This window comes from Trachypithecus francoisi, unplaced genomic scaffold (assembly GCF_009764315.1).
Source record: "Trachypithecus francoisi isolate TF-2019V2 unplaced genomic scaffold, Tfra_2.0 Lachesis_group2, whole genome shotgun sequence".
Taxonomy (NCBI): Eukaryota; Metazoa; Chordata; class Mammalia; order Primates; family Cercopithecidae; genus Trachypithecus; species Trachypithecus francoisi.
In genome coordinates this window covers 39750278-39767691 of record NW_022681465.1, presented here as the reverse complement: position 1 = coordinate 39767691, position 17414 = coordinate 39750278, and the positions used below count along the sequence as shown (strand labels likewise).

General features: G+C 38.8%; 1 long non-coding RNA gene across 1 annotated transcript in view; it reads left to right on the top strand.

Annotated features, from left to right (window-relative positions):
- Positions 1-15976: 15976 nt before the first annotated feature.
- LOC117064887 overlaps positions 15977-17414 on the top strand; it is a 155729-nt gene continuing 154291 nt past the window's right edge. Inside the window, exon 1 of the long non-coding RNA XR_004429725.1 lies at positions 15977-16123. This is a non-coding gene — a long non-coding RNA (uncharacterized LOC117064887). The remainder of the gene's footprint in view (positions 16124-17414) is intronic.

Sequence of the window (17414 nt, the reverse complement as noted above, 5' to 3'; positions counted from 1 at the left end):
CAAGCTGGTCTCAAACTCCTGACCTTGTGATCCACCTGCCTCTGCCTCCCAAAGTGCTGGGATTACAGGCATGAGCCACTGCGCCTGGCCTCTAGATTCTTTTGTGTTGTAGGTTCATTAATCTTTAGAGGTTCCTCTTTCTTCTCCTTCCAGAGAACTCTAGAAGCACTTAATTTGGCTATACTAAGATAGTATTTAGAATATGTGTATTGTTTATAAAAGCTTAGGCCTCATCGTCGTATAGTGATGCATAATTTAAGTAAATGCTGGATCATTATTTTTATTATTATTTTGAGACAGAGTCATGCTCTATCGCCCAGGCTGGTGTGCAGTGGCACGATCTCAGCTCACTGCAACCTCTGCCTCCTGAGTTTTAAGCAATTCTGTCTGCCTCAGCCTCCTGAGTAGCTGGGATTACAGGCACCCAACACCATGCCCAGCTAATTTTTGTATTTTTAGTAGAGACAGGGTTTCATCATGTTGGCCGGGCTGGTCTTGAACTCCTGACCTCAGGTGATCCAACCAACTCGGTCTCCCAAAGTGCTGGGATTACAGGCGTGAGCCACCGTGCCCGGCCCCAGATTATTGTTATTGTAAGTTTCATTCTATTCAAATATTTATTTTACTGAGTCAACTCATTTTTGATTCAATGTATTGCTATGTAAAATGTTCAACTAGCTAACAACTTAAAAAAAATAGATCATGTGCTGTCTCCATGCATTGACTTGGTCTAAGTCTTTTCCTCTGCCTTTGTGTTTATTTCATTCCTGTAGATAGCTCTTTTGGACTTAGAGTCACAATGGTTTGGAGAAAATATGCAGAAGAAAACTGACTTGTTGTTTTTATTTTCAAATTTGCAGTATGTTTCTTCAGTGTAGTTCACCTCAGGGAGCGTTTTAGAAGTCTTTTCCCAGAATCCTATGAACCCTATGGCATAGAGTTTTATAAATGACTGTTTTGTTTTGACTAGCATAGGTCCAGCTGAACCAGTTCTCACTGTAATGTCCAGGAAGTTGATTTGCTTTTCTCTGTCTACATAGAAGAAACACATGTTGTTGTGTAGAAAAGAAATTGCCAGTCTCTGAACATTTCCCTTTGCAGTGTCTAATATAGAAATCTGTAAGCATTTATGTAGACTCTAGAAATATTTGATCTTTTAATATTTTTGCAAGTGCCCAAACCTAAGCAATATGTTTATATACATTTTCTCGTTTAAAACAACTAAGTCACCAGCCAGGGTTGCCAGCATTTCATTGACTATTTCTAGCCACCAGACTTTGGAAAGGTCACCCTACTTTACATGGTAGAGGAAAGTAAATAGTTCTGTGCAGCTGCCAGCATAGAGGCCTTCTCACTTGAAGTTATTTTCATCCTGTATTGAAATGCTCTATTTCCTGTAACATTAAGTTTTCCAAAATAGAGGGAGAGCAAGGCATACATTTGTCTGCTCATGTCACCTTACCAAGGCTACTGGGCACATAAGCATCTCCAGAGGAAAGCTTCATTAGTTGATAGGGAAACAGTCTCCAATGTTGTGTTTCTCTATCTGTGGATCATTCACTACAAAGGGGAAAAGCTGCTTCCCTGTGTCGGTTACTATGGAGAACATTGAAGCAAACAAACTAATAGAAATTCTCAATAAGAGACTCAAAGGCATAATGAAAATAACTTTTTTTTTCATGAAGAAAGAGAATTATTACCTTGAATAACTACATTTAACCTCTAGTGCTTTTTGAATCTTTCTTTTGAATTGAATGCCCCCCATGGAGATGTAGTAAAAATGAACTACTGCTTTTGTGCCTGAGTGGGATCAGCTGGTTTTTGAAGGAGACATGCTTGACTTTGGTTCATGTCGCACTGTTTAAAGGGTGATGGAAAAGTAGTACAATGCAACCTTTTTGAACCAATGAAATCACTGAGGACTTTATGCCCTGGACATGACACACTTCTTTCAAAAATGGGATTTGATAATGACATTGACAATGGTAAACAAAAGTGTCTCTTCACTAATTTAAAGACAAGACAAACGATATTTGGAACAAGAGGTTAGTCCCTTGTTGCCTAATAGAATCAGGGTGTATCAAATCTTACTAACTTAGTCATCTCTGAATATTTTAGCCTAGGAAACCAAAATATATTCATATCAACCTAAGATGTTTCTTCAGCTAATGATTATTTCTTTCAGACAATATAACTGGGGATTTATTTGCAATTTTTCCTACTTGTCAGACATAATGAAAAAAAATAAGCATCGATGAAACCAGAATGACAAAAAGTCCTATGAGAAGTATCACAGAAAGCAGGCTGCTTGTTTTAAAATAGTGAAAGTGGAAAAATACATGAAATGGTATGTGCAGTAAGATGTCCAATTTTGTGTACAAAGGGCATCATGGATGCACACGTATATATATGCACACACACATACGCAGAGTAAATTGAAAGACTGAGTTAACAGTTGTTATGTCTAAATAATGATATTATAGAAGATTTGAACTCTCTTCTTTGTACTTTACTGTATTTTTCAAATGTTCTACCATGAACAGTAGTTACTTTTATAATTAGGGGGAATATAAATGCTATAAAATTCCTAAAGTTTTATGCAAATATTTTCTATAGTTTTTCATATTTAAAAGGAGCTGTATTATTTCAAGTATAAAACTAGCCAACATGCAAAAAAATCTAATTGATTTTCAGATCCCACATTACAATATTTCCTTCTACAGGATTTGCTACATTCTCAGGCCTAGTTAGATCCTCTTTCATTTCTCTACATCATGGTCTTTTCACTAGAAATAATACAATGTCTTTGACTTTGCTGGGACCTTCCATTCTTCCCACTGAAAATTGATGTCTGTTAAGCCCCTTAAAATGTGTTACAAAACCGTCTTCAGAAGACTTTCTCTGGCTAAACCTATCCTCATTTCATTACTTTCAAATGTAAATCTTCAGCTTATGTGTATTAAATTCATAAGATACTACTCTATGGTTGTTGTCATATTGTTTTATAATTCTTTGCAAATTATTTTCTGTTGAAGCATCCTTCTGTGTCTAGAGAATAAATTCGCAGATTATAGAGGCTAGGTCTTTGCTATTTTTGTTACCTGCAAAACAACCTGAAGAGTGAATCTTTACTAATTTCATGATGCTAAAAATAGATAGTATCAGGTGAACCAAGAATCTTGTGAATAGAAACTGAGCAGAGATATTTGGGTAAATTTCTGACTCTTAGTTGCTGGTTGAATTAACTCTCTGCTGATGTCTGCTCAACTGTGTTGGTTATATCCATGCTACTGTAATACTGTGGGTTTGGAGGAAAATGTGTCTTTGCTATCTGTTCCTCAATTTTCATCATGGACTTGTTTTCAGTAACAGAAACCCTAGGAAGTTGTCCCAACTTCAGATTTCATAATGGCTTGCTGACTACCTTCTTGGGCCCTAACTGATGCGTTTCTATTGCTTCTCTACATTCGATAGTAATTGGTAATTGGGTTTGCATTCCTCTGAATTGTTTTGATGTCTTCTGGTGTCAGTTATAAAATCATAAGAGTTGTAAAACTGGAGTATATTTTCAGTGTGAACAGTTAATTACATTCTCTTAGAAAGATTTTAATGCACAAGATAGAAATTAGTACATTTTTTACGTATTTAGGCAGTTTTCTTTTCCAGTTTTATTTTGTCACTGATGTGTAACATTTGATAAAGAGTCAGAATCAGTTGGAAAGTTTTGAGCAGGGAATTAATATGACTGAGTGCTTGTCCTTTCCAGGAGAATGTTTTTGAAAGGGAAATTCAAGGAACAACAACTGCTTTATTCAAACGAATAATTTGAGGAAAAACCTGAGGATAGAGAAGGAAGCAACCTAATAGACAATTTCTGATCTCTACTCTGAGTGAGGTTTTCCTGCATATCCAACTAGATGCAGCAGTGCATGTGTCTGGTGGCTTTGCTGTTGCTGTGGCGAGCTGCTGCTGGTGAGGGAGAGAACCGGGGTGATGTCATCCCTTCCCTCATCCCAACCTAGATGCTTGACATGAAACAGCTCTTGGGATGAGATTTTTGTAGCAACTCTATCAACCGATGGCACATTTTTTATGCTCTCTTCATGTCTTGCTGTTAACTAAGCAGGGAGATAAACCTGAACCAGTGGGAATTAGAAATATATCCTTTGCTAGTAACAGAGAAGGCAAAGATGAACTAGGCTCAAGTAATCTGAAATAGTTACCATTTTTTGTTTTCTTTTATTCTTTTTTTTCTTTATCTTAAGTAGTGGTATGGCTATGCCTGGATTCCACGTTTTTAAATCCTAGTAGAACCAACAACATTTTTCTTCACAGTTTATTGTGTCTTTCGTGTAAGACCCGGGAGTACTATATGCAGAACGATTTCTAAATAGAATGCTTGTAAGGAAGTCAGAAATGACTAGAGTTCATCTCCTATAGTCTTTTTTGCAGTGAGTGTGCAGGTGCTCTCAGAGAATAGAGAAATGTAGAAGTATCTGATTCACATCCATTTCACTCCAGCCAAACTCCAGTCTTACCACATATACAGATCTGTTGCCACATGGTATTTGCTTAATGCTAAATAGAAATCTTGCTAAACTTTAAACGTGTGTGTGTAGCCTGAAGACCCTAGGCCCACAGGAATCTTACACAACTCATTCTGGACTTGTTGGAAAAGAGGCTTCTCTGTAGCAATGGTGCAAAACCTGTAAGCCATCATTACAAAACAGGATGTAAACAATCCAGAGGCCTGGGCTCAGAATATTGTCTTTCTTGACTTTAAATCTATTTCTTTTAGTTTCTGCTTAATAAGAAGTGCTCATAGCTAAGTAATACAGACTACCCTTGCTAGGCAATCCAATAAATTAATCTTTGTTTCAAATTGCTATTTGGCCGTCATTAACACGGGATAAGGGTAATTGGTCAGCTAGATGGCAGAGACAGAATTGTGGATGCAGAAAGGGTATATGACTTCGTTTCTCACTGTTGAAGTAATTGTACTTCTGTGGATTGCTGTGAAGTTCAAATAAGTTATTAAAAGTAAAGTGCTTGGGACAGGGCCTGGCACATGGGAAGTTTAGCAATTATTATTGATTCTAAATGTATTCTATTGGGAATATTAGTGTCATTTTTTAGTGCCTGAGGAAAAATATTCTTGACAAATACATAGGCTTTTGAAAACCACTAACTATGGGTTAAGAAACTTTAGTCTATATGTAAGCTTTTATAACCTTTTCCACTGAAATTAAAACAAATAACAGTTTAAAGCCAGAATACTTGAATAAGGAGTCTAGATATTAGCTACTTTAAGCAATTTCAGTTAGGGAGAAGAGTTGTAAAAAATGCAAAGCTCTTAAGACCCTAAATTAGGAGTGTGTGTGTGTGCGTGTGCGTGCATGTGTGTATGTTAAATATTAAAGACAGAATTCTCTATTTCTAAAAAGGCTTAGTAAACTTTTAACTGAGCTAGGAGCAGTGGCTCATGCCTGTAATCCCAGCACTTTGGGAGGCCGAGATGGATGGATCACCTGAGGTTAGGAGTTCAAGATTAGCCTGGCCAACATGATGAAACCCCGTCTCTACTAAAATACAAAAAAAAAAAAAAAAAGAAAAAAAAAATTAGCTGGCCATGGTGGCGGACACCTGTAATCCCAGCTACTTGGGAGAATGAGGCAGTAGAATTGATTGAACCTGGGAGGCAGAGGTTATAGTGAGCTGAGATCGCACCATCGCACTCCAGCCTGGGCAACAAGAGCAAAAAACTCAGTCTCAAAACAACAACAACAAAAACAAAAAAATTTAATTGATTCATTAGCTGGATCTGGGATCAAAGGCAATGAAGCACCAAAAAAAGAAGGCAAAAAAAAAAAAGACTGAAATATTCTAATAATGTCACTTTAAAGTGGTTAGCCATGGCTTCTAGTAGTTAACTGAAATGGTTGGGGGAGCAAATCACAGTGTTAGAAAATATCACAGTGCCCTCCTCTTTAGTAAGTTGTACTTCATGGCTCCCCTGCTCCCATGCTCCTGTTGAGTACAATCCTCTTTCCTTCTCCACAGTGCACTGGTCCCTGCTTTGTTGAAGCATGCATATTTCATAGAATCACTACTACCAGAGGCTCTGGGTAAAGGACCCTGACATGAAGTAATATTTATCATCAGCATTCACATATACATCCATAGCATGTGGTTTGGTAGAAAATTTGTCTAATAAGACTATGCTTTATAAGTTCAGTGCTATGTGAATTTTATTTTCAATTGTATTTATTTTTATTATATATTGACAAGTTATAGTTGTATACATCTTTGAGGTACAAAGTGATGATGTGTTTTTTTTGTGGAATGATTAAATCAAGCTAATTAACATATGCATCACCTCAAATATTTAACAATTTTTTTTTTTTTTTGCAATGAGGACATTTGAGATTTATTCTCTTAGTGATGTTGATATGTTTAGTACTCAATTAATAACTATGTTCACTGCACCGTGCCACAGATTTACAAAAATTCAAATGTATTTCTCCGATCTGAGGCTTTGTATCTTTTGACTATCATCTCCCTATTTCCCCCCAATCCCCATACCCCAGCTTCTGGTAACCATCACTCTACTTTTTGTTCCTATAAGTGCAATAGTTTTTTATTCCATATGCAGTGTTTGTCTTTCTATGTTTGACTTATTTCACTTAGCAGAATGTTTTCCAGTTCCATCCATGTTGTCACAAATGACAGAATTTCTTCCTTTTTAAAGGCTGAATAGTATTCCATCATGTATATGTACCCTATTTTCTTTATCTGTTCATCCAGTGATGGATGCTTAGGTTGATTCCATAACTTAGCTATTGTGAGTACTGCTGAAATAAAAATGGGAATGTGGATATCTCTTCAACATATTAATTACAGATCTTTCAGGCAGATACCCAGAAGCAGAACTGCTGAATCTTATGGCAATTCTATTTTTAGCTTTTTGGAGAATCTTCATACTGTTTTTTGCAGTGGCTGTGCTAATTTACATAACCACCAACAGTGTAGAAAGGTTCCCTTTTCTCCACATCCTTGCTAACACTTATTATCTTTTGCATTTTTGATAATAGCCATTCCAACAGGTGTGAGGTAGTATCTCATTGTGGTTTTAATTTCATCTCCCTAATGATTAGTAGTGTTGAACAGTTTTTCATGTGTCTATTAGTCATTCATATGTCATCTTTTGAGAAATGTCTATTCAGGTTCCTTGCACTTTTCTTTATCTAGTTATTTCTTTTATTTACAGTTGTTTGAGTTCCTTACATATTTTGGATATTAACTCCCTATCAAATGTATGGCTTGCAAATATTTTCTCTCAATTTGTAGGTTATCTTTTGATGCTGTTAGTTGTTTCCTTTTTTGTGCAGAAGTTTCTTATTTTGATGTAACCTCATTTACCAAGTTATGCTTTTGTTGCCTATATTTTTGGGGTCAAATCTAAAATATTATTGCACAGACCAATGTTGTATAGTTTCTTCCCTGCTTTCTCTAGTATTTTTATAGTTTTGAGTCTTATATTTAAGTCTTTAATCCATTTTGAGTTGATTTTGTATATGGTGAGATCAGGGTCCAATTTTATTCTTTTTTATATGAATATCCAGTTTTCCCAATACCACTTAATAAGGAGATGATTTGTTTCTCATTGAATATCCTTGTCACCTTTGTTGAAAATCAATTGACTATAGATATGTGTTCATTTCTGAGGCTCACTATTCTATTCCGTTGATTGATGGAACAATTTTTATGCCAATACCATGCTGTTTTAATTATTGTTGCTTTGTAGTACAGTTTGAAATCAAGTAATGTGATGCTTCCAGCTTTGTGTTTTTTTTTTCTTGCCCATGCTTGCCTTTGATTTTTTTTTTTTTTGAGGTCCATAGACATGTTAGAATTTTTGTCTATATCTATGAAAAATTACATTGAAATTTTTACAGAAATTACATTGAATCCATAGATAACTTTGGAGAGTATGAATATTTTAACAATATTAATTCTTTCTATCCATGAACATGGGCTATCTTTCTATTTATTTGTGTCTTCAATTTTTTTCATTAATGTTTTGTGGTTTTTAGCTTACAGGTCTTTTACCTCCTTGGTTAACTTTATTCCTAAGCATTTTATTTTTGTAATAATTGTAAATGAGGTTGTTCTCTTGATTTTGTTTTTGGAAAATTCATTGTTAATATAGAAAAATGCTAAGAATTTTTGTGTGTTGATTTTGTATCCTACAACTTTACTAAACTTGATTTATCAGGTCTGTATTAGTCTGTTCTCACATTGCTGTAAAGAACTACCTGAGACTGGGTAATTTATAAAGAAAAGCAGTTTAATTGGCTCACTGTTCTGCAGGCTGTACATGAAAAATGGCTGGGGAGGCCTGAGGAAACTTAGAATCATGGCAAAAGGCAAAAGGGAAGCTGACACATCCTACATGTCTGGAACAGGAGGAAGAAAGCAAAGGGGGAAGTGCCACATACTTTTAAACAACCAGATCTTATGAGAACTTACTTGCATTATGACAGCAGCAAGGGGAAAGTCCACCCCAGTAATCTAATCACCTCCCAACAAGCTCCTCCTCTAACATTAAGGATTACAATTTGACATGAGATTTGGCTGGAGACACAGAGCCAAATCATATTATCCTGCCCCTGGCCCCTCCCAAATCTCATGTCCTTCTCACATTTCAAAGCCTAATTATGCCTTTCCAACAGTCTCCCAAAGTCTTAACTCATTCCAGCATTAACTCAAAAGTCCAAGTCCAAAGTCTCATCTGAAACAAGGCAAGTCTCTTCCACCTATAAGGCTCTAAAATCAAAAGCAAGTTAGTTATTTCCATGATACAATGGGGATTTAGGCATTGGGTAAATACATCCATTACAAGAGGCAGAAATCAGCCAAAACAAAGGGGCTACAGGCCCCATGCAAGTCCAAGCAGGGCAGTCATTAACTCTTAAAGCTCCAAAATAGTCTTCTTTGATTTCATGTGTCACATCCAGGCCACACTGATGCAAGGGGTGGGCTTGAAGGGCCTTGGACAAGTCCTCCCCTATGGCCCTGCAGTGTACAGCTCCTGCAGCTGCTTTCATGGACTGGCACTGAGTGCCTGTGGCTTTTCCAGGAGCATGGTGCAAGCTGTTGGTGGATCTACCATTCGGGAATCTGGAGGATAGTGGCCCTCTTTTCACAGCTCCACTAGGCATTGCTCCAGTTGGGACTCTGTGTGGGCACTTCAGCCCCATGTTTCCCCTCCCCACTGCCCTAGTAGAGATTCTCCATGAGAACACCACCCCTACAGCAGACTTCTGCCTGGACATCCAGGCTTTTCCATACAACCTCTGAAATCTAAGTGGAGGATCCCAAGCCTCAACTCTTGCCCTCTGTGCACTTGCAGGCTTAATACTACATGGAAGCCCTTGTGGCTTACAGCTTGCACCCTCTGGAGCAGTGGCCTGAGATGTATCTGGGATCCTTTTAGCACAGCTGGAGCTGGAGCAGCTGGGACACAGGGCACCGTGTCCTGAGGCTGCACAGAGCAGCAGGGCACGGGGCCTGCCCCCAAAACTATTTTTCCCTCCTAGGCTTCCAGATCTGTGATAGGAGGGGCTGCCACAAAGGTCTCTGTAACACCCTGGAGGTATTTTCCCCACTGTAATGGCTATTCACATTTGCTTCATCTTTACTTATGCAAATTTCTGCAGCATTCCTGAATTCCTCCCCTAGAAAATGGATTCTTTTCTACCACATAGCCAGGTTGCAAATTTTCCATTTATGCTCTGCTTCCCTTTTAAATATAAGTTCTAGTTTCAAGTCATTTCTTTGTTTATGCAGATAAGCGTAGGCTTTTAGAAGCAATCAGGTCAGTTCTTGAGTGCTTTGGTGCTTAGAAATTTCTTTTGCCAGATACCCTAAATCATCTCTCTCAAGTTCAAAGTTCCATGGATCCCTAGAGCAGGGGCACAATGTCACCAGTCTCTTTGCTAAAGCATAGCAAGAAGGACCTTTATTCCAGTTCCCAATAAGTTTCTTATTTGCATCTGAGACCATCTTAGCCTGGACTTCATTTACAATATCACTATCAGCATTTTGGCCACAACAATTCAACAAGTCTCCGGAATGTTCCAAACTGTCCCTTATCTTCCTATCTTCTTCTGAGTCCTCCAAACTGTTCCAATCCCTGCCCCTTACCCACTTCCAAAGTCACTTCCATATTTTCAGGTATCTTTATAGCAGTGCTCCACTTCTCCAGTACCAATTTTCTGTATTAGTCTATTCCCATATGGCTATAAAGAACTACCTGAGAAGCAGTTCAATTGGCTCAAGGTTCCACAGGCTATACAGGAAGCGTGCCTTAGGAAAATTTAAATCATGGTGGAAGGTGAAGGGGAAGCTGGCACATTCTACATGGCTGGAGCAGGAGAAAGAGAACAAAGGGGGAAGTGCTACACACTTTTAAACAACCAAATATTATGAGAACTCACTCACTATCATAAGAACAACAAGGGGTAAGTCTGCCCCCATGATCCAATCACCTCCCACCAAGCCCCTCCTCCAAGATTGAGGATTACATTTCCATATGAAATTTCGATAGGGACACAGAGACAAATCATATAAAGTTTTAACAGTCTTTTTGGTGAAATATTTAGGATTTTCAATACATAACATCATGTCATCAACAAACAGGAACAGTTTCACTTCCTTTCATATATGGATGCCATTTATTTGTTTATATTATACTTTAAGTTCTGCGGTACATGTGCAGAATGTGCAGGTTTGTTACATAGGTATACACATGCCATGGTGGTTTGCTGCACCCATCAACCTGTCATCTACATTAGGTATTTCTCCTAATGCTATCCCTCCCCTAGTCCCCCACCCCCTGGTTTGTGATGTTCCCCTCCCTGTGTCCATGTGTTCTCATTGTTCAACTCCCACTTATGAGTGAGAATATGTGGCGTTTGATTTTCTGTTCTTCTGTTAGTTTGCTGAGAATAATGGTTTCTAGCGTCATCCATATCCTTGAAAAAGACATGAACTCATCCTTTTTTATGGCCGCATAGTATGTCATGGTGTATATGTGCCACATCTTTTTTATCCAGTCTATCATTAATGGGCATTTGGGTTGGTTTCAAGTCATTGCTATTGTAAACAGTGCTTCAATAAACATACATGTGCATGAGTTTTTATAGTAGAACGATTTATAATCCTTTGGGTATATACCCAGTAATAGGATAGCTGGGTCAAATCGTATTTCTAGTTCTAGATCCTTGAGGAATTGCCACACTGTTTTCCACAATGGTTGAACTAATTTACACTCCCACCAACACTGTAAAAGCCTTCCTCTTTCTCCACATCCTCTCCAGCATCTGTTGTTTCCTGACTTTTTAATGATCATCATTCTAACTGGCGTGAGATGGTATCTCAATGTGGTTTTGATTTGCATTTCTCTAATGACAAGTGATGATGAGCTTTTTGTAATATGTTTGTTGGCTGCATAAATGTCTTCTTTTGAGAAGTGTCTGTTCATATCCTTTGCCCACTTTTTGATGGGGTTGTTTGTTTGTTTCTTGTAAATCTGTTTAAATTCTTTGTAGATTCTGGATATTAGCCCTTTGTCAGATGGACAGATTACAAAAATTTTCTCCCATTCTGTAGGTTGCCTGTTCATTCTGACGATAGTTTCTTTTGCTGTGCAGAAGTTCTTTAGTTGGATTAGATTCCATTTGTCAATTTTGGCTTTTGTTGCCATTGCTTTAAGTATTTTATTCATGGAGTCTTTAACCATGCCTATGTCTTGAATGATATTGCCTAGGTTTTCTTCTAGGGTTTTTATGGTTTTAGGTCTTACATTGAAGTCTTTAACCCATCTTGAGTTAATTTTTGTATAAAGTGTAAGGAAGGGGTCCAGTTTCAGCTTTCTGCATTTGGCTATCCATATGCAGAATACCATTTTTTAAATAGGGAATCCTTTCCCCATAGCTTGTTTTTGTCAGGTTTATCAAAGATCAGATGGTTGTAGATGTGTGGTATTATTTCACCGGCCTCTGTTCTGTTCCATTGTTCTATATATCTGTTTGGTACAAGTACCAGTGCTGTTTTGGTTACTGTAGCCTTGTAGTATAGTTTGAAGTCAGGTAGCATGATGCCTCCAGCTTTGTTCTTTTTGCTTAGGCTTGTCTTGGCTATGTGGGCTTTTTTTTGGGTCCATATAGAATTTAAAGTAGTCTTTCCCAATTCTGTGAAGAAAGTCAGTGGTAGCTTGATGGGGATAGCACTGAATCTATAAATTACCTTGGGCAGTATGGCCATTTTCATGATATTGATTCTTCCTATCCATGAGCATGGAATGTTCTTCCGTTTGTTTGTGTCCTCTCTTATTTCCTTGAGCAGTGGTTTGTAGCTCTCCTTGAAGAGGTCCTTCACATCCCTTGTAAGTTGTATTCCTAGGTATTTTATTCTCTTTGTAGCAATTGTGAATGGGAGTTCACTCATGATTTGGCTCTCTGTTTGTCTGTTACTGGTATATAAGAATGCTTGTGAATTTTGCACATTGATTTTGCGTCCTGAAACTTTGCTGAAGTTGCTTATCAGCTTAAGGAGATTCTGGCCTGAGATGATGGGGTTTTCTAAATATACAATCATGTCACGTGCAAACAGAGACAATCTGACTTCCTCTCTTCCTATTTGAATACCTTTATTGCTTTCTCTTGCCTGATTGCCCTTGCCAGAACTTCCAACACTATGTTGAATAGGAGTGATGAGAGAGGACATCCTTGTCTTGTGCTGATTTTCAAAGGGAATGCTTCCCGGTTTTGCCCATTCAGTATGATATTGGCTGTAGGTTTGTCATAAATAGCTCTTATTATTTTGAGATACTTTCCATTGATACCTAGTTTATGAGAGTTTTTAGCATGAAAGGCTGTTGAATTTTGTCAAAGGCCTTTTCTGCATTTATTGAGATAATCATGTGGTTTTTGTCATTGGTTCTGTTTATGTGATGGATTACGTTTCTTGATTTGTGTATATTGAGCCAGCCTTGCATCCCAGGGATGAAGCTGACTTGATTGTGGTGGATAAGCTATTTGATGTGCTGCTGGATTCGGTTTGCCAGTATTTTATTGAGGATTTTTGCATTGATGTTCATCAGGGATATTGGCCTGAAATTTTCTGTTTTTGTTGTTTCTCTGCCAGGTTTTGGTATCAGGATGATACTGGCCTCATAAAGTGAGTTAAGGAGGAGTCTCTCTTTTTCTATTGTTTGGAATACTTTCTGAAGTACCAATTCCTCTTTGTACCTCTGGTAGAATTTGGCTGTGAATCTCTCTGTTCCTGGACTCTTTTTGGTTGGTAGGCTGATAATTGCTGTCTCAATTTCAGAATCTGTTATTGGTCTATTCAGGGATTCGACTTCTTCCTGGTTTAGTCTTGGGAGGGTATATGTTTTCAGGAATTTATCTATTTGTTCTAGATTTTCTAGTTTATATGCATGGAGGTGTTATAGTATTGTCTGATGGTAGTTTGTATTTCTGTGGAATCGGTGGTGATATCCTCTTTATCATTTTTTATTATATATATTTGATTTTTCTCTCTTTTATTCTTTATTAGTCTGTGGCTAGCAGTCTATCTATTCTGTTAATCTTTTCAAAAAAACAGCTCCTGGATTCACTGATTTTTGTTTTGAAGGGTTTTTCATGTCTCTATCTCCTTCAGTTTTGCTCTGATCTTAGTTATTTCTTGTCTTCTGTTTGTTTTTGAGTTTGTTTGCTTTTGCTTCTCTGGTTCTTTTAATTGTAATGTTAGGGTGTTGATTTTAGATCTTTTCTGCTTTCTCTTGTGGGCTTTTAGTGTTGTAAATTTTCCTCTACACACTGCTTTAAATGTGTCCCAGAGATTCTGGTAAGTTGTGTCTTTGTTCTCATTGGTTTCAAAGAACTTATTTATTTCTGACTTAATTTCATTATTTACACAGTAGTCACTCAAGAGCAGGTTGTTCAGTTTTTATGTAATCGTGTGGTTTTGAGTGCGTTTCTGAATACTGAGTCCCAATTTGATTGCACGGTGGTCTGAGAGACTGTTGGTTATGATTTTGTTTCTTTTACATTTGCTGAGGAGTGTTTTTCTTTCAACTGTGTGGTCAATTTTGGAATCAGTGCAATGTGGTGATGAGAACAATGTATATTCTGTTGGTTTGGCATGGAGAGTTCTGTAGATGTCTATTAGGTCGGCTTGTTCCAGAGCTGAGTTCAAGTCCTGGATATCTTTGTTAATTTTGTGTCTCTTTGAACTGTCTAATATTGACAGTGGGGTGTTAAAGTCTCCCACTATTATTGTGTGGGAGTCTAAGTCTCTTTGTAGGTCTTTAAGAACTTGATTTATGAATCCGGGTGCTCCTGTATTTGTTGCATATATATTTAAGATAGTTAGCTTTTCTTGTTGCTTTGATCCCTTTACCATTATGTAATGCCCTTCTTTGTCTCTTTTGATCTTTGTTGGTTTAAAGTCTGTTTTATCAGAGACTAGGATTGCGACCCCTGCTTTTTCTTTTGCCTTTCATGTGCTTGGTCAATATTCATCCCTCCCTTTATTTTGAGCCTGTGTGTGTCTTTGCACATGAGATGGGTCTCCCAAATACAGCACACAGATGGCCTTGACTCTTCAACCAGTTTGCTTGTCTGTGTCTTTTAACTGGGGCATCTAGCTTATTTACATTTAAGGTTAATATTGTTATGTGTGCATTTGATCCTGTCATTATGATGCTAACTGGTTATTTTGCCTGTTAGTTGATGCAGTTTCTTGATAGTGTCTATGGTCTTTACAATTTGGTATGTTTTTGCAGTGGGCTGGTACTGGCTATTCCTTTCCATGTTTAGTGCTTCCTTCAGGAGCTCGTGTAAGGCAGGCCTGGTGGTGACAAAATCTCTCAGCATTTGCTTGTCCATAAAGGATTTTATTTTTCCTTCATTTATGAAGCTTAGTTTGGCTGGATATGAAATTCTGGGTTGAAAATTCTTTTCTTTAAGAATATTGAATATTGGCCCTCACTCTCTTCTGGCTTGTAGGGTTTCTGCCCAGAGATCCACTGTTAGTCTGATGGGTTTCCCTTTGTGGGTAACCTAACCTTTCTCTCTGGCTGCCCTTAACATTTTTTCCTTCATTTCAACCTTTGTGAATCTGATAAGTATGTGTCTTGGTGTTGCTCTTCTCGAAGAGTATCTTTGTGGTGTTCCCTGTATTTTCTGAATTTGAATGTTGGCCTGCCTTGCTAGGTTGGGGAAGTTCTCCTGGATAATACCCTGAAGAGTGTTTTCCAACTTGGTTCCATTCTCCCTGTCACTTTCAGGTACACCGATCGAACGTAGATTTGATTTTTCACATAGAACCATATTTCTTGGAGGCTTTGTTCATTTCACTCTTTTTTCTCTAATCTTATCTTCTTGCTTTATTTCATTGAATTGATCTTCAATCTCTGATATCCTTTCATCTGCTTGATCAATTCGGCTATTGATACTTGTGCATGCTTCATGAAGTTCTCGTGCTGTGTTTTCAGCTTCATCCGGTCATTTATGTTCTTCTTCTAGCTAGCAATACATCGAACCATTTTTCGAGGTTTTTAGCTTCCTCGCATTGGGTTAGAACATGCTCCTTTAGCTCTGGGGAGTTTGTTATTACCCACCTTCTGAAGCCTAGTTCTGTCAAAACGTCAAACTCTTTCTCTGTCCAGTTTTTTCCCTTGCTGGAGAGGAGTGATCCTTCGGGGGAGAGGAGGCATTCTGGTTTTTGGAATTTTTATCCTTTTTCCACTGGTTTCTCCCCATCTTCACAAATTTATCTACCTTTGGTCTTTGATGTTGGTTACCTTTGGATGGAGTCTCTGAGTAGAAGTCCTTTTTGTTGATGCTGATACTTTTCCTTTCTGTTTATTAGCTTTCCTTCTAACAGTCAGGCCCCTCTGCTGCAGGTCTGCTAGAGTTTGCTGGAGTTCATTCCAGACCTGTTTGCCTGGGTATCACCAGCAGACCCTGCAAAACAACAAAGATTGCTGCCTCTGGAAGCTTTGTCCCAGAGGGGCACTCACCAGATGCCAGGCAGAGCTCTACTGTATGAAGTGACTGTCGGCCCTTACTGGGAGGTGTCTCCCAGTTAGGATACATGGGGGTCAGGGACCCACTTGAGGAGGCAGTCTGTCCCTTATCATAACTCAAACACTGTACTGGGATGTCCACTGCTCTCTTCAGAGCTGTCAGGCAGGGATGTTTAAGTCTGCTGAAGCTGTGCCCACCGCCACCCCTTCCCACAGAGGCTCTGTCCCAGAGAGATGGGACTTTTATCTATAAGTCCCTGGCTGAGACTGCTGCCTTTTTTTTAAGAAATGCCCTGCCCAGAGAGGAGGAGTATAGAGAGGCAGTCTGAGCTGCCTTGCTGAGCTGCAGTGGGCTCTGCCCAGTCCGAACTTCCCTTCCTGGTGGCTTTGTTTACACTGTGAGGGTAAAACCACCTACTCAAGCCTCAGCAATGGCAGATATCTCTCTCCCCACCAAGCTTGAGTGTCCCAGTTCAAGCTCAGACTGCTGTGCTGGTAGTGAGAATTTCAAACCCGTGAATTTTAGCTTGCTGGGCTCCATAGGGGTAGCACCTGCCGAGCCAGACCACTTGGCTCCCTTGCTTCAGCCGTCTTTCCAGGGGAGTGAACGATTCTGTCTCACTAGCATTCCAGATGCCACTGGGGTATGAATAAAAACTCCTGCACCTAGTTCAGTGTCTGCCCAAATGGCCTCCTAGTTTTGTGCTTGAAACCCAGGGCCCTGGTAGCATAGCACCAGAGGGAATCTCCTGGACTGCTGGTTAGGAAGACCATGGGAAAAGTACAGTATCTGGGCCAGAGTGTACTGTTCCTCCTAGTACAGTCTCTCACAGCTTCCCTTTGATAGGGGAGAGAATTCCCTGACCCCTTGCGCTTCCAGGGTAAGGTGATGCTCCACCCTGCTTCAACTCGCCCTCTGTGGGCTGCACCCACTGTCCAACCAGTCCCAGTGAGATGAACTGGGTGGCTCAGTTTTAAATGCAGAAATCACCTGCCTTCTGTGTCGATCTCGCTGGGAGCTGCAGACCAGAGCTGTTCCTATTCGGCCATCTTTTGGATGCCTTTTCATTCTTTCTCTTACTTTATTGGTCTGCAACGACTTCCAAACTGTTGAATGTTAAGTGGTGAGAGTGAGCATGCTTGTCTTGTGCTAGATTCTAGAGGAAAGGGTTCCAATTTTTCACCATTGATTATAATGTTAGCTGTGAGTTTCTTGCATATCATCTTTACTGTGTTGAATTACTGTTATTCCATAGCTAGTTTTTGAGTGTTTTTATCATGAAAGAACATCGTGAAAAATTTTGTCAAATGACTT